This window comes from Struthio camelus, chromosome 4 (assembly GCF_040807025.1).
Source record: "Struthio camelus isolate bStrCam1 chromosome 4, bStrCam1.hap1, whole genome shotgun sequence".
NCBI lineage: Eukaryota > Metazoa > Chordata > Aves > Struthioniformes > Struthionidae > Struthio > Struthio camelus.
The window spans coordinates 1,290,551-1,308,688 of record NC_090945.1 but is presented as its reverse complement, the minus strand read 5'-3'; the positions used below and the strand labels follow the sequence as shown (position 1 = coordinate 1,308,688).

Here is an 18,138-nt window from a genome sequence, read left to right as displayed (position 1 = left end):
CGGGCAGGGAAGGGGGTCAGGCAAAGACAGGCAGGGGGACGACCCCAGCACATCCCCCCCCCCCCCCGCCAGCACCCAGGGCCCTGCCGACGGCAGCGGAGGCCTAACCGATCCCCACTGGCCTCCACCCACCGCCGGCCTCCACCCTGGCCCCGCCCCCTGTGTGGCCCCGCCCCTTGGCATAGCCCCACCTCCCCCTTAGCCCTCCCTCCCCCTTAGCCCCGCCTCCCCCCTCAGCCCAGCCACCATTTTAGTGCCTGCCGCCACTTTAGCCCCACCTGACAGCTGGCTGCCCTCAGGGGAAGGTGTTCCTGCTGGGGGGCAGGTATGTGGTGAAATGTGGCTTGTCCTGCCTCTTGAGTCTTCATGGCTGTCTGCAATGGGTCAGGTTTTTGGTTTGTTTTTTTTTTTCCCCCCCCCCCTCCTGGGTTTATAGTTGAGGGGTTGTTTTGTTTATTGCTGTGGTGTTACGGTGTTTGTGCGGCCTGTGAGTCGTTGGGAAGCGCTTGCTTGCTGTGTGGGTAGGCTCTTCAGGGGGACGCCTGAGCCCCTCGGGGCCACTCGGGTGTCTCTCTCTCATTGTGGCCCTGCGGTTCTTCCCCATGGTTCCCAGTGGTCTCCTGTGTGGAGCTGAAAACACCTGTCCTGCTCTCCTAAGCCCCTTGTGCTGGCCCTGTGGCCACAGGGGTGTCACCTTGGGGCTGTGGGTGCTACTGCAGCACCGCATGCTGTGAACTGCACAAAACCCTATGGGCAGTGACTCTCCCACTGGGTTATATTGGGAAAGTTGTTACCTGTAGTGTTCTTAAACCCCTTTTTCCTCCTCTGCAAACAACGCTCAGCCCTTCCAACCAAGGGTAACCAGCTCCCTCAGGATAATCCCTGCCTGTGTTGCTGAGGTCCACAGCGTGGGCTGAGGAGGCCTGATGAGGTGAGGACAAGACCTTTTTTTACCGTGTAGGATCTGACAGAGGTGGTGGGGAGCTTTGTCCACCCGTTGGGTGCCGTTGTGAGATGGGGTGCTGTGGTGGAAAATGAAATTAGGCAGTGGAGCCCCAGACCTTGGAGAGGTGTCAGCCAGAAACAGTAGTGCAAGGAGCAGAGCAAATATATCTGTGTGTCAGGAGTGCCCTGACTTTTCAAAAGGCACGGCTAATTAATGTAGACTTCTCCTTCCCCCCCCCCCCCCCATATGAGAAATTACATTTATTTAGCTGCTGAGATAGAATAGGTGGCATTCTCTTCTCCCACGGCGCAGCCCACCTATAGTATTCAATAATGTAATATTAGAGATAAGTCTTTAGTATAGTGTTTAATAAAATACCTGACAGGTTAGTTATTGACTATTATAAAGCTGTTAGATTTAATATGAGTCTTTTGAGCAATCCTTATATTCATTGCATTTTCATGAGTAGAGAATGATAGTAGAGAATGATTGTAGATACTGCCAGATGTGGTCTCAGAGTGGAGAGCAACCGAGATAGAAATTGCAAAAGCAGCTAAATGATGCATGGGCTGAAATCCCACTTCCAATCAGACCCAGAGTGGGCTGTAAAAAGATTTAGTGAGCTACCTCCCGGTGAATGTGAAAATTTCTTGGACAGTTTTTCTAGCTGCCTTAGGAGAAAGAGGAGTGAGCAGAAAGTGGATAATCTAATCTTTATATTAATTTTATTTCATAGTTAGAAGTTATTTTAAATCCTGGAGCAGGGGATGATATAACCTTGTCGTCTCTTTCTGCTGCAGCTCTGGATAGCCACATAAGTGTCTGATCCCAGGACTTTTGTTTTGACTCTGTTGGCAGCTTATGGTAGCCAGCATCCTAACTTTGCATTGCGTAAACATGCTGCTTTCTTGTGTCGCTTTTGAATTCAGCGTGTTCTAATCTCATTCTGTGCGACTTTAGGAAAATCTCATTTCTAGCATCCCTGGTACAAAGTTCGGTCAACTTGAATTGCCCTAAAGTGGCATAAAGGGACGGGCTCCTCTGTACTTCCCTGTTCTGTTTTCTGTAACTCTAGAGCTTTCGGCTTCAGTGTTTAGTCTTATTTTATAAGAGTGCCCACAGGCCTATATCAAAGTCTTAGCATTGTTGCTCTAGGTACTGTACAAAACACATGTAGCAAAGTGTAAGTCTGTGGGAATGGTAGCTGTGTGGCTCCTAAATAGGAGGGCCAAATTTTCAGATAGGGACCGTACTGAAACAGCTCCCTGTGGCGTCAGTGGGAGACGCGTACCCTTGCAAGTCCGAAAATTAAACCCAGATCATCTGGTGTCCTGTGCTGGGATCCTTTTTCTATTTTTCGTAGAAGATGCTAGCAGTCAGCCTGCCAGCTGAGCGCTCCTGTTGTCCAGGCTTGAGCTGTTGAGCTTTGTCTTCACTAGCTTTCACGTACACCCCGTTTCTGTATGTCTCCTATGAGCTGTGAATACTGTTGCTGCCTGCTTTCCAGGCCTCTCTGTCTGCTCAGCCAAAAAATGGTTACCTGAGCATCCCCAGTGCTGCTACTGATGGGAATGAACAGCAATAAATTGGAGGGTGACTAAAGCAGTCAAGGAATGTTTTGGCAAATCGATGGTGTTGGCCAAAAAGCTTTAGTAACCAGGCTAAGCTCCTCTCTGCCAGATCATGCTGTCCTAAAGAAGGCACCTAAATGTGCTACACGGACAGCATTAGGTCAAGGTAGACCTTGAAAGAGTTAACATCTAATCACAGATTTGTTTTCCTTGATTGACAGACAATTTTCAGAAAGAGTACATTTTGTCAAGAAGTCATTCCCCCCTTCTTCCAGAAATCTCTCTTTGAAACCAGTGCAGGCAATTTCCTGTCTGTGATGGCATTCAAGACACAAGATACCCTTCTCTTTGACAGCAAAGGACGTTGGTTTCATTTGAGCTTTTTCCCTTATCAGTGACAACAATAAAATTGTCAAGTGTGTGATTTGAAACATCAAATTCAGTATGAACTTTTTGTGTAAGCAAGGGACATTGGACGTAATAACTTTTGTCTCCCTTCTGTGCTGATATATGGGACATATCAATTGACAGATGGTAAAGATGGACTGATGTATGTTTGTGGTAACTTACGTATAAAGTTCTAACAGGCCAACAAGGTTATAATGAAGTCCTCTCTTGAATTTAGTAATAAATTTCCTTTTGTCAGCAGTGGTCCAAGGTAACGGTGTGAAGCTTTTCTGAAGTGAAGGCAGAGGAAGAGAGACTTGAAAATTCCCTGAAACTTGCCGTTCTCACATTTGCTAATTTGAACGTGAAATGTGTTTGTGTGTGTTATGTACAGACAAACAAGATTTTTAGACGTCCTTCAAAATATTGACCTAAAACTTTGTATTGAAGGAGAGTGAATGTAGGAGAGTGAATGGGTAGGAATGAAGTAGCTCACTAAGAGGAGAATGGTCTGCCCTAGGAAACATGACTTCAATGCGTCTTTTGTCAAATTGCTAGCCCTTGTGTAATACCTGTCAGTACACTACGTCTGTGGTTAGGCAGACTGTAAAACTTGTTTTTATCGTTTTTCCCTGTGGTCGAGTCCCTGGAAGGTTTTAATTTGTCACGAGCCCTGGATCCTCGTCAGTGGCAGTAGCTGCAGAAATGTGTCTTTAAACGAGCATTAAGCCTTCCTGGTGGTCTTTAAAAGTAGTAGTGATCAAATATATAGAGAATATTTTAGAAGAGCAAGCCCTCAGGCTTAAATATTATTGCAAAAGGTGAGCTTAGTTGTGAAATCAGGTAGGTTTGCTCATGGCCTGTGCCCTGGGTTCAAGGGGTAGTGTTGCTTCCTAGCACTTTAACTTGCTGTCTGTCTGCAAGAATCAGAATGACTGCCGTTATCGGCTTGTCCAAATTTCACATGAGTGAAATGCTGCAGAGCTCCCAGCTGTATGAATTGGCTGCTTGTCTGATCTCCAGTGCAAGGAGACCCTAACTCTGGGTCCTTCTAGTTGGTGGTGGTGCTAAAAAATATCTTCAGATAGCTTTCCAAATTCTGATCCTTAGGCTAGAAAGTTTTGATTTTTTGTTTCCTCTTAATAATAAACAGACATTGTCACACAATGACCTCAGTAACTTTTAAAGCAGTTATTTGTCATGGGAATTATCTAAAATTTCAACACAGCATCTAAATCCTTAGGTCAAACTCTCCTGTCAGGAACAGAGTCATGGAGAAAAGCAAATAAGAAATGTATGTAAGAGGTCTAAGCTCTAACTGCTTATTTCAGCTATATGAGACCTGAAGAAGCTCAGAGAAAAGCAAAGGAAACGGACACATGTTTAAAAGTGACAAATTCATGGCAGTGCAAGGTATGTCTTATCAGCTGAGCTCTGTGCTCCCCTTCTGTGTGTGTGTGATTTTTAACCCTATCCCAAGCGAGATGTACTGCATCTTACCTTTACCATTGGGATAGCCTGCATATGTGTAGTTGGTTAGAGAGGGGAAGCTGACTGGTGTTAACTTGCGCTATTGCCGTAAGCCAGTTACATTCAACAGGATGCCCGTACTAAAAGATTGACCAAAGGCTACCCGGCAGTACCAGAAGGAATATGAATGGCACTGTCAGCCCATGGTCAACTGCCCCAAAGGCCTGGAGATGCTACAGAATGGAAATCGAGAGCCATGGCCAGAAACATCATTTTGATGCTAGCAGGCAACAGCCCCCAGCCCAGAAAAGAATATCTGTTAGTTTTCCAACCCTCTTTCCTTTCTTAAGTTACTACTACTTCTAGCCTCAAAAGAGCAAAAATATGTAGTGCTGTGACTTCCCTGTGTAAGAGCAATTGAGTGTTTAGTGCTGAGTGGTAATGTTCTAAGCTGAATTACAGGCAAAATCTGAATCTAAAAGACTGTTTTGTTTCACAAAAATTATCTAATAGTAAAAATATAGTTTCTGTCATTGGAAATATGGCTGTTAGAGTAAAACTAATGGCAACAGTAAGATTCAGCTATGGTATGTTAATTCAAGTCTGCAGTAAATCTGTCAGGATTGCAAGTCAGAGTGTAAGAGCTAAAATATAATTGTTGTAAAACACACTGAATTGCAATATATATACATTTTCCCCAACCACTTGTTGGCTAGCTATATTTCAGTTCTATAATCATGTTTTGAACCTTTTAAAGGGGTTTTCTACAAGCCAGTAGAAGCAGTATTTTACTTCTCTTGTGTGGGATTCTGAGTGCAGTCTACTTTGGGGGAGAAAAATGGTCTGGAGAAGAAAATCAGAGACTATCTTACATGTACTTCTCTATTCGGAGAAGGTGGACATATCTGAGTGTGCAATGAACAATTTGTCAATCAGTTTAGAGCCCAGTGAAAATGACCATCAAAGTGAGGGTTTCTGGTTAGATTTCAGCTTCCATTTGACTTTACAGACATGCCTTCTGTAACAGTATTCTGTACTAGCAGGTAGACATGCTAAAAATTTTGTTAATCACCTTTTAAAAAAGACCTATTCCCTTATAAATAATTACTGAGCAGAAAAAAGAAACCCTCTAAACTGTTTTCTACTTGAATGAATAATTACGTTATAAGTGATTTTGATTGTCAGCTTTGGTTCCCAAGTTTCTTCGGGAATGATTTTCCATGGCAGTTACTTTGACTGTTATTCAGAGTTTACTACCCATACTCTTACATGAGTTTTGGCAGTTACTGAGAAGGCAGGAAGGAGACACGAAGCAAGATACTTGTATCCTACTTTGAGAATCTAGGCTAAGGTTACATTTAGGGGATGGTAGTCTTTATATTGACATTTGAGAGACTGTAGTGCACCTGAACAGCTGTGTGTGAATACGGCCACCCCCTTTAACCCCATAGCAGAAACTCCAAGGGTGCAGATCACTAGATGGGTCAACATCAGTGCTTTCGTTTGGGTCAGGAATATGGTTTTGAGGTGAGTCTCTCTTGATCAGCCCTGTCTACAGTACTTTGGCTTGTGTTGCAGAGCAGACTTGGATCACGAGCACTTGATTTCTCTTTGCATAAGATTGAAGCAGAATATGTGCTCCAACCACCAATGGTCATTCAGTCCACAGGCATTTGCAGCACAATCCTTGAAATGCAAATGAGATATTAGGTCCTTAGCATGGTTTCAGTCTACAGAGCTTCTTCTATCAGGTAGCCATACTAGCTAATGGCAACAGAGCTTAAGCCAGTTGAAGACTGCACTGACAGGGACAGAGCCCCCAGTTCTTCTGCCCGTGACCCTTCCTTCTCCCATTTGGGTTTGTTTGAGGGGAGAATCCTCTGCTCTGCTTCTAGAGTTTTGGCCACCTATTCGTGCTTTCTCCCAGGCGTGTGCTGTGGATGTTTTCCCAGGCGATGTGAGCTGTCAAACCTGACTGAAGCCAATGGAGCTGTGACAAATGACACTGGCTGAGAGGTGCCCCGGGTGACCCTGAGATTTGCAGAGATGGGCATCCTCTCCTCCAGTGCGCATCCTTCATCTGTGTCTGACAACCTTGTCCAAACGCGCTTACTGCAAATGCTTTGTGGTTTGCATGTCCTGGCTCCGTTTGTGTGGTGCTCTGCTGTTCTGCTGAAGCAGCTTCCTCTTCAGGTAGTAGTGACTGAGTCATGAGACAGCCCCAAAGTATGATTAATCATTTTTGGAACCCCAGTGTTTAGATATCCAACAGGAGATGCTTTAAAGCCAGCCGACCTTTCGGCAGGGAAAGGGCTTAGTGCTTCCTGGAGAGTATTCCCCTTAAACCCATCTTCAGCTAAGGTGCCAAAGGAAATGTATTTATACACAGTCCCCTGCCACCTGCAAAGAAAATCAGGAGGCCCCCGATTTTGAGCAAGTCGTAACCATTGTCGCTAATAGTGCAATATACCTTAATTCAAAGGAGACTCTCTGTCAGCTTTTAGACAAAAGTGTTGGCCTCATGCAATGAGGGCTTTTATTTAATTATTTAACTTTTTAAAAATTATTTTATTTTGCTTCCTTGGATGGGGCTGTAGAAGGACACAATGCATTCGATATTGTCTGGAATCAGATCCCTGGGGTTCCTCTGGAGGTACCCTGTGAACAGCTTAAGAAAAAGAAAAGGCTGTTAATTTGTCCTTATTTGGAATTATTTTTGAAAGCTCATACAGCTTTGCTGCTCCAGAGGAAAGCTACATCTGCTGATTGAGGAGAGGAGGAGAAATGATAATAAAAGTTACTCAGTTGAGGCTAATGTAGTCCTTTGCATTTTGCAGTCAGATGAGTTCAAGAGATTAAAAGGAGAGAGAAAGGAATGGTCTGCATGCTTGAAAAAAATAAAAAAAAAATATATGCCCTTCTTGTACTCATTATTCTGGTATATGTGCTTGTATTTTGCTTTTCCTGTTTTTTTTTTTTTTTTTTTTTAAGCCTTAAGGGAAAGGAGACTTGACAATTCTTTGGCAAATATTAGACAAGGCTGAATTAGTGCAGTGAGACCACTGGCCATCTGCATAGCTTGAATTGTTGTGACTTCCTAAGCTAACACACTTCACATTAATAGGTTTTGATGGCCAGAGTCTGCACAAAAATAATGAGAAGTGGGGAGATTTTTTTACTGTTGTAATTTGTAGTGAAGCATGGGCTCTGCTGCTAGGTGCTGCTTGCAGCAGTAAGATAGTACTAGGCCAGCATCTTTGGGCAACGAGAAGACACGCTAGCCCTGTCCCGTAGCATTAACAGTCTAAGCAGACAGGGGAAAACACCTCAAAGTTAGGGACAGAGAAGCGGAGACATAGCGTGGGGAATAACTTGCATCATGAAACTCTTCCTGTGTCAAGACTAGTGCTGGTAAACTTAAAAATTCACTCTCTGCAGACATGTTTTGCAGTCGTGGGATAAGTGGCAATCAGCAGAGAGCAAATGGAAAGTGATGTGTCTCTGGGCACTGGCGGGGAGCGAGGCTGTGCTGTGCCAGTAGGCCATGCCTGGCACGTCCCCTCGAGCCCTGGGCAGAGCAGGGTACCTGCAAGAAAGACATGGGCCAGCAACACTGATGGAGCGTTTGAGCCAGGCTGTGTCAAAGGAGAGCAACACCTGCAGAAGACTGCCTTTTGGATTGCCTGTATTTTTCAAAGTAAAGGAATTTGTGCATACAGAGGGAAGAAAAAACCCTTCAGATCCTCTTTGATACAGTGTTTGGGTTCAAAATCAAGACATCATCTTGTTGTCAGCTAAGATGGTGCAAAACTTGCAGGAAAATCCTTTCCAGTTGCTATTTCCCTGTAACAAGATGATGTGAAAGAAAAGCATTTCACTGTTATATCTCTCAGGTTTGCAAATGTTCTCTGCCATGTAAATGCTCTCTTTTGTTTGCGTTGTGCCTGGTTTGGCAGGAGCCTGCTAGTTATCCTTCCCCATCTCTTTCCTCCTCCTGCTCCAAAGCAGCATTGTAACCCTGCTAAAAGAGCAGGGCACCAAGGGGTCTTGGTGCACAGAGCCTCTATCCTGCATGCTTAGACAAAAAAAGGGGAAAAAGCAAGCTATGATACGCCCTGATGTTGCACAGGTAAAGAGGGAGGTTGAAAGTGATGCCGCTGAAGAGCAGAGCAGTGGGGCCCAGAAGCATCTGAGGGAAGAAAAAAGGCCTTTGTAAGAGACAGCTGGAGGACGCACATAGTGAGACCTGGTGTCATTACTCCCTGCAGGTAGCCACACTTAAGGACAGACTTTGGATGTGGTGAGCCGCAGAGGGCAAGCAAGACGGTCTGCTTAGGTGCCAAAGGCATTAAGCAAAGGCTGACGAGCCACCCCTTCCCTGGGTGCTCTGGCAGGGCTCAGGACAGCAGCTGCCCTTTCTTGCATACTTTTTCCTGTTCTCTACAGTTACAGGTTTCTTTTACATCAGGTAGCATGTTGTTTTTCTGTCATGAGTGTCTGCACAGGTGCAGCAGTGGCATGGCCAGGGGCCACAGATGTATTGCATCCAGCAACGGAGTCAAATTTCCTGCCCGTATCCCATTGCACATGAGTGATGGCTTCACAAGCCCTTTTGGTGCCTGTTCGGCTGGATGGGGTTGAAGTCATTTCCCTCTAAATATAGCTCTGTGTGCGTGGTGGAGCTGAGCTCTGCTGGCATAGCAAAGCACAAGCGAAGGAAAAGCCAGATGGTCGATTCATGCTGAAAAGCAGCAAGAGGGAGTAGAGAAGGCAGGCAATAACTTGGCACTGTTACCAATTTCTTGGATACTTTGCAAAAGGGCATTTTACCTTTCTGTGCTACCCTTTCCTCACCCACCCTTGATTCCCTTCCCCCCCCCCCCCCAGGCTGCAAGATATACTTGTCAGGGACTGTATCTTCCCAAGAAAGGTGATCATGGTGCACAGATTTTAGGACTGTAATATTTGGGATAAGATTTTTAGTGAGCAGAGGGAGACAGGTTTGACTACAAGATCCAAATTGTCCATCTCTCTTCACTGACTACAGTGAGCCTTGGCAGGTAAGTGTGGTGGTGACTTCACTCATACCAAATTTGGGCACTGTAGGATCTCCTTGCCATACATAGGATTAAGTTTCCTTAAATGAGCTGGGGAACGTGAGGCCATATATATGCTGGCTTTCTGAGGACAGACAGTACAAGGCTTTCTAATCCAAGCCTTTATCCCCTGCTCTTCAAGCGAGGGACCCTCTTCAGGTACAGATGTGTGAATTGCCTGTCCTGGCTATACTGTGGCTTCCACTTCTAGAGTTGAAGCTTCTAGAGATTGCAACCTAGTAGTATAGCTCTCGTTACTCCTTTCTTGCCAGTATGGTTGGTTTAGATGGAATGGGGAAACAACAGAGTTGGAGGGGTGCTGTGACTCCTCAGTGAAAATACACATGGTGGGAGGAGGGGCAGCTAGGACTTGAGCAAGGAAGTTTCAAGCTCTGCATGTGAGACTTGACCAGGCTGTTGTATTACTGGGCCCAGGTGCTCTCTTCTGCTTTGGCATGTGTTAGGTTCAAACCCACTGCAAGAAAAGAGGAGGGGGGAAAAAAAAAAAAAAAAAAAGCCCAGGCTATCCACTAGGCAGAGTGCAACAACCATTTAAAAAAAAAAAAAAAACTACACTAAGCTACCAAACTGTAGCAAAGGACCTGAATTGCAAAAGAGTAGAGGGAGCTTAAAAACACTTCAGAGCCTTTTTAGAAGGCAGCAGCCTTTGCGTTGGAGAAACCATTGAGGAAGCATGAAGGGGAAACAAAAAGCACTGAGATACCTTTTTTTCTGCTAAGGCAAGCACAAGTAGCCCTTCCAGTGGGCATATGGTTCAGATTTGCTACAGAGCGGGCTGTTAAGGAAAGGCATACATGTAACAAAGGAGTCCCCTATAAACTGCAGAGGGAGAAACTGGAACCACACTGTGACACAGATTTTGGGTGACATAAACACTGTTACAGGCGCTGAATTAGGTGAAAACATTTCAAATTATCACCTTCTTTGTTTGCTGCCAAGAAGACACAAGTTAGTTGGCAGAAGAACTGAGTGGCACTGTAGCGCTAAACATCCAAAACCAAAGCAAGACAAAAGATATACATAAAGCCTCTGCTAATATACAATACACTTGAGCTGGGATTTGTTCCAGCCTGGGAAAATGGTGCAGTTAGTTATTGGCTGGGAAGGTGGGGGAAGCTGGCTCCAGGACTGAACATGAGACCAGCCACTGGCACAGTAGGTGTGACATTGGAGTAACTCGAGCTTCAGGGCTGCAAGGTTTGCAGGCTTGCTATTAAACTGCAGGAAATGAGATGAACTGCAAAAAATTGGAGATAGATTAAAAAATCAACTTCAAAGCCTTTTAAGCATCTAAATGAAAGCTGCTAATGTGACCTAGAAACCTTGAGGAAATCCAATTTGGTAATAGAAGCAGAGGTACGGGAAGAAGTGACACAAACTTGAAGTTTAGAACAGCCAGTCCAACGTGGTGATTTTAGCTGTATGGCTAGCTTACCATACTGGCATGTTTAAACCATGTGTGTCCTAGATCCTTGTGGTCCCTCGGACACATCCCTATGCCCCTTGGAAGTTTTAAGTAGCACCATTTGGTATTTGCCAACCTGCAGCGGTTGAGATCTGGCTCAAAGCAGTGTGGTGGAAAAAGGCTAATATGGCAATGACTATGTATTTGCATTTCCTTACTGCGTAGCAAGGAGAACATTTGGGCAGAGACAGGGAGATGCATCTGTGAACCCTCCAAAAATAAAACCAACAAAAACCCCAACAACCCTAACCCAAACTGGAGAAGGAGTGGTGTAGGCTGAGGTAGTTGTGTGGATCTGATGCACGGTGCTGGTACAAAATAGAAGAGTTTTCTTTGAATGCTGTGCAGTAGGGGGTCAATGCTACTTGCTCCCTAGCTGATTAAATTAAATGGTGCTTTCTGCAGGAGCATGAAGTGTTCACGAGGTTCCTATGCTCGTTGCTGTAGCCTATTGGACTATGTTTAAAGGGAGTCCAGAAATACAGGTTGCTGATGAGTCTATGAAGCTGGCTGCCTGGCTGTTGAAGCAATGGGAAACTTTCTGAGGACTCCCGGGTGTTTTGGACTAGCCCCTCCGTGCTCTTACCCTAGCCATGGGGAGCTGACAATGCCCTAGAGAATCTCTGCTGTCCTCGGAGTCTTAAGGGAAATTGACTTCGAGACTTAGATTCCTCAGTCCTCTGGGCACGTTAAAATTAGTAGCATTCTGGACTCCTAAATCCCAAGAGTCTGAAACACTGCTTCCTGTGCCAAAGATGGACTTGGTTATTTGAACAGAGCCAGACTGCAAACCTCCTGCAATCCCTGCTGATCCGCTGTGTTGATTTAGGAAGGGCTGAGCACAGGGTGTGCAGGATAGGATCCAGGTTGTGTTTGCGTATCGCGTTCCAGCTGCAGCTTTATGGATGAAGCCATTTATGCCCCACGCTGGGTTCCCTCCCCTCTTTTCACCTCTTGCTGCCAGATGTTGTCATCCTTTTCGTACAGCCAACCTAACTGCGGTGTAATTGCACCCAGGCTGATTTAGTAAAACAGGCTGGGATTAACCCCTTTACTTGGTCGGTCTTTGTCAGCCCAGCTCATTTGGACTGAACGGGTTTAGGGAACAATGCTCTGAGTTTGGCAGAAGCAAGGTGGGGATGAGCAGTGCATGGGTGTTGCCCCGCTATATCCTTCCCCAGCCAGGTCTGAATGTGTGAGTGGAGCCTCCTAAGCCCTTCTGCTCTGAGCTACAGAAGAGGATGTCAAACTGGGAGCTATTGCAGATTTGCATCCACCATGAATTTAGCACTGCAAAGGCTTACAAAGGACATTAACCCTGAGATTACATATGCATGTGGCAGGTTAAAATGCTATCTTATTGCTGAGCAGAGCATGCAAAGTGTGCGCATCTGGAAAGTGTGAGAGCAGTAGAGACTTTTATTATAGGATTATGGCGCACTGGGTTATTGTACTGGCTGCTGAGCAATCCTAGCTGTTTGAGCCTGCGCTAACTTTGGTGTGATTCTTCTCTGCAGAGAAAATATATCATTAGCACCATGAAAGTATGCTGTTGTCCTTTCTTCTTTGTTTCAGTATGTTTTTGCTTTGTCTGTTGTGTATTACTATTTCGTCTCCAGTTTGTATTAATTTTGCAAATCAGTCCCTATGGAAAGAGCCTGTATAAAGGTATCCTGCCTCCTCCTCTAAGCCTTCATTAATGCCCCAGCATTTAACTTTTTGAAGCTAATAATTAAAAGGGGGAAAAAAAACGCTATCTGTGGGCTTCTATCATGATGCCATTTGAGTCCATTTTCTCTCTTGTTGGTAACTATTTGATTTGACTTGCACCCGTGACAGACTGTGATGGGGGAAAAAAATGTGTCGCTGCACTTCTTTCAGGTCTGGACTGATGAGAATAGTAATGAGAAAGGCAAAATAGTTGCTTCCCCAGCTAGCTGGTTACAAAGCAGGCAGAGAGTACTCAATGCGCTATCAATTTCATGCACTGTATGGGCAATTAACATTGATGCTAAAGTAATTACTGATGAGAAAACGGCAAAAGGCTTGGGTCCTTCAGTTCAGAGGAGCATCAGAAGCTCAAATGGTTATCCAGACTTGTCTAGGAGTTGTCTGAGTGTACCTTATAACTAGCTTTTTGGTGCTGCAAACTGCCAAGGGGCTCTGGATTTCTACATAAGCTTCAACCCCAAGTTAAATGCCTTCAGACATCTTAAGAAGTTCTGGGAGAGGTTTTTATGGAGAATGAGCATCTATCTTCAGTCTAATATGTGCTGTTCTGTAAGTACCTGGGCAAGAGATTCCTAGTTGTTCTATTTTAGACATGCATTGCGCAGGTTTATTTGCCATAGGTTATCAGGCTAACAAGTTTGTTCTGAATTTGCAAGGCAGCGACTGAATTTTTCTCAGTGACCTCTGCAACAGGCAGTAATAAGGGGAAGGAGATTGGCAGTCATAGTGTAGGTAGAGCTGAGTTGAATTTGTCATCTAATTAAGGTACTACTTCAGTTCCCCTATTTCATACTTTACCGACAGAATTAACTTGTATTTTTACCAAAATTACTGATCTATGGGTAACTGTTGGTAACTATGGCCTCTGTTGTGGAAAGCATCTGTAGCTAAAATTCACAGAGAAAGCAAGCGTGTGTCATCCAGCTCTTCTTTAACAAACAAAGGAAAAAAATTTTGGCTGTCTTCCAGTTAGAGGTTTGAAAGGTTATCTGATTTGTGGTAACATTTTGCTGTGCAGGGCCATGGGCTCCTTCACCTGTTTGTTTCCTCTCCAGGTGTACTGAGGCATGTGAAAAGTTTCTTCTGTGTTTTGAGTAGCACAGCTAAGCTTGACCTAGGCCGGAGGAAATCTAGGTGGCCGATAAGGTAGTTGTGATCCTCCAGGGATCTGCTGCAGGCTTGCATGGTTTGCAGGACCCATGCTGTGCGACTGTGGTGTTTCTAAAATTGGAGAGCAAAACTGTGTGTATCTGCCTATATTTAGCCTGACAAATGTGTTTAGTGGCTTCAGATCGGAGATACTTGAAAAAGCATAGTGGGATGGCTAATGTACTTCTCCTGCACCACTCCATTGCATCTTGCTTCATTGAACTAGATCTGATTATATATGCAGCAGTGTTCTAGGTCTTGTCCTACCATCATAAACATCTGTTTTTCTACAGAGGAATGCGTGTCACTGAGCTAATGACTGAACTGTCTGTCAAGTGTAGGATGGGTTGAAAGACACCTGCATAGCATGAGAATCATTTAAAGTGTGTGGAGGGAGGCACAGAAATGCTGCTGATAGGCCCCAGTGCAGAATTTCTTCCTGGAAGTCTGTCCTCAGAATATAATTAGCTGTATGCTAGAGCAAATGTGCTGAAGAAAAAAGTATCTTGCTGAGGAGAGTAGTAAAGCAGTTAAGTTAAAAGAATAATAAACTAAATAAAACGAAAGCAGTCAATGTTTTATTATCTAAAGAGAACTTTGATGTAGAACAGTTGCATACAACCCAAATGATCTGTTAAATTGCCCTCATCTGTGGCCTGCTAGATTTCAAAGGCCTTTGAGTATTACAGAGAAAGTTGTAAAAGTTCTTGCATATAGGTAGCATTTAAAAAATCATGACTTACTGTTTAATGACTAAGCATACCCCTTGCCTCTTCCTAAGGTAGCAAACCAAACATCTGGCTTTTAGGTTCAGTGATGCTTGGATTGTGATCAAAGGAAAAGGTTGCCAATTAACCCCCCATGATCTCTCCGCCATGTGTGTTTGATGCCATCTTTTTTCCATTTGATTTATTTCATCTGAGCTTGATATTAAATCCCTTACCAAATTCAGATTAGCCATGGCTTTTCCATTGCTCTGACAACACATCAAAGCTTTAGAGGACCCAGAAGGTTGAATTAGCCACTGTTTGAGTCTGCAGTGAGCTGCTCTGAGAGATGTGTATCTGGTATAAGGAATAAAGGGAATAGATGATATCGCTGCTCTGCTTTGAAACTTTCGGAAAAGTTATAGTGGGTACTAGGTAAGACTGAGCTAAATTTAAACAAGGAATACTGTGCAGAAAGTGAGTTACTTACAGTAATGACTAGTTGTGTACTTTATAGAAAAATTGCTAGACAAGAAGTAGCAATAAAGAATTGCTAGACAAGAAGTAGCAATAAAGATTTAGTATAACTTGGGATTATTTCAGCAAACTGGAATATGTTATGTTAGCAACAATAATACATTTGTCATTTGTATTAAAATAACGATGTTAGTAATATAGGGAGGAGCCATAATGCAGTGCAAGAACTACACTCTATTGTCACTGCTATTATGATCGTTAGTTACTCTGAAAGCAAATGGGCAAATATTTTCTTAAGGCTGTCTCAGGAAGCTTGGTTGCTGCCAAGAGCGTGAAACAGCATGGAAAACCTGTAGCTGATAGGTGAGAGGAAGAGGGAAACAGTTTATGTAAGAAGTGGAGGGGGGGGGGGGGCGGGAGAAATGTGAGTTTAGGCTGCAGGAACTGAAAGTTAAAAGCTTTGTCTATGCATGAGACTGGCTTGACTTTACTGGCCCAGTAGGAGAACCGTACTAAGATGGTACAGCTTCAGCTAACTTTGTCCCCAAAGATGAGCTGTCAGTATGAAAGGATGCAAACTGCTGCAGTTCCCTGAGGTGTGAGGAGCACAAGTTAGAGAAATTGGCTTGACTTGTTCCCACACTGTTCTCATAATTGTGGGCCATCATATGGTGGGCTGGGCAAGGCTTTGCCCCCGCTGCCTGACACAGCTCTGTGTCCTCTGTGAATACGTGAGTGGTATCGGACGCTTTGCCTGTATAACTTCACCCAGTGTTTTTCTTGGTAGGTGATTTGGTACAGCATCTTGGGTCTCATGATTGAAATTCAGATTATATCACAAAGTATAGCTTGATGAGGAGTCAAGGAAGCCTGGCATAACTCTGTCCAGCTGTGCGTGGCACAGGTCTACTTTCTTGCATGTTCCCCTTCAAAAGCGACTGCTACTTCCTGGCGAGCCAATTTGATTTTTCCATTCAGGAGGACCTAGGGAGTCATTTCAGTAACAGGCTGCAATTTCAGCAGGAGAAGAAAAGAGTAAAAGGTGGGAGCTGTGGTCTCCTGAAAGGACAAGCCAGATCATGGAGGTTAGGAGAATCCTTCAGGGCCTTGCATAGGACTTTATATAGGACAGTGAGAATTATGTGTAACAGCAGTGTAGATTTATTGACTGTCTCCTGTAAAGGCAACTGTACCAAACAGTAAAGCATGCTAAAGAGTCACTGGAAGGACACTTGTTAAAAATGAGAGAGGACTCATTGAAAAAGCAAGGAAAAGATGGAAGAGAATATAGCAAATAAAGAGCCGAAAGTGATCTCTTTCACAGCAAGGGTTTAGGGGAGAAGGAATAACTTAGCAGATTTTGTGCCCTCTAATATAGGAAGTCTGACAGATGTCATGAAGTTAGAGCATGGGCCAGATGATACCATTTGCAGCTAGTATGGAGTAGTTCTCTGAAAGCAATGAAGTTAAGCCATTTATGGATGTAACTGAGATTAGAGTTCGGACGTATGTTTCGTTCTCATGCCTTGTGTTTCTAAGTTGTGTTACGTGGTCGGATGTGAAGGCTATTGTGAGGAAGGAGGAGGTAAGCTGCCTCGATGTAGCAGATAGGACAAGGAGTGATAGTTTAAAATTGCAACAGGAAAAATTCGGGTTAGGCACAAGGAAAACTTTTCTAATTGCCAGAATAATTGTGCCCTGGACTGGGGCTTCTGCAGAGGCCTTGGACTCTGCTGTGTGAGGCCTTGTTTCACTAAAGTGTGTTTAAATGTGGGCTTAAATGTAAGTCTGTAAACTACTCCACTTGTTTTCAGGGTGTTATTAATATGTTTATTACCTACAGCCTTTGCAATCTGTGCATTTACTGACATAGTTGCATTCAAGCATGGGCTTAAGTGTTTGGGTGGAAAGGCAAATGATTAGACAGATGGCTGTTGTTTTTCAGCAGCTGATTTTGGTGTAGGCAGCAATGGCCAATATTGTATTACCACTTAGTTAAAAAGCAAATAAAGTAAAGATGGCTTGTGATTCTCATCAGTGTCTAGAACACAAGTCTGCTGTGGGAACATGCAGAGATGATGAGCCATTGGATTTTTAAATTCATGCCTCTGGCCTTTGGGTTTTAATTTCCCCTAACGTGTTCTTACTCCACGTCAACAAAACTATTCTGGTTCCTTTTCCAGAAAAAATATACAAAACACCTTTCTCCCGGTACCATAACATTTTGTTCAACCATACTGCTATTTTAACATTTTGCTGTAGCGTGTTAACTGATACCTGAATTACCACCTTCCTGTGTCACCACTTACTTCTCCTGCCCTTCTTTATTTTATGTTGCTTTTTTGGTCGTGCAAGTTGAATGAACATGTCTCAGCTTCCTGTTAACAATAAGTGCCTCCAGGCAGTTCATCTTCAAACAAACCAGTGTCCATAGGTGGGTCATCAATTTTTTCTGTCCTTTAGTGCTAAATCTAAAGATCTGAAAGCCAGAATGAAGCAAGTATCATCCATTGAGCTCCTTCAAAATGCAGGGCAGAAAATTTCATCCAGGCACTCCCACAGTGAACCTGGCAACCTTTGTTTAGCTAAAGCGTATTCTCCACAAAGACCTCTAGTCCGGATTACATGAGCGTTGAAGGAGGAGAACTAGCAGTGTCTTCTGGCACGTCCGTTGCTTACTACTTACTCCTTGCCGTTAAATGTCTTGTGCCTTATCTCTCAGTTGATGTCTTCCAGCTCTGACTTTAACCATGAGTACTACTGCTGCCTTCTCTCTGAAGTTTAGTTTAAAAAATGTTGATTGCTCAATGCTAATTCCAGCTTCTCTACAAATGGGCTGCTCTGAGCAGGTGAAAAGCTGTCCTGAAATGGTAACTGAAGTCCCCCTGAGGTATGAGCCCCAGTTCATCACCTGCAGCTCTTCCAGTGCATATGTCTCCTGACCTTCAAATAGGCTAGGAAGCACAGGAATCTGTGGGGACACTTTTGGGAGCAGCAGTTGCAAGATGTGGAAGTTGCTCTTGGTCATCCCCTTGGCCATTTTCATCCCTGAATCTCAGAAGGTAGAAGGGAGGGTGCCTGGGGAATATGGGAGTGGGTGCTAGGCAGAGGCACAGCA

General features: G+C 44.2%; 1 protein-coding gene across 1 annotated transcript in view; it reads left to right on the top strand.

Moving 5' to 3' along the window:
• Positions 1 to 267: 267 nt before the first annotated feature.
• Positions 268 to 18,138, top strand: part of LOC138067052 (uncharacterized) — a 385,190-nt gene continuing 367,319 nt past the window's right edge. The window contains exon 1 of the mRNA XM_068940999.1: positions 268 to 325. The gene's annotated coding sequence lies outside the window, so the exon portion shown is untranslated. The remainder of the gene's footprint in view (positions 326 to 18,138) is intronic.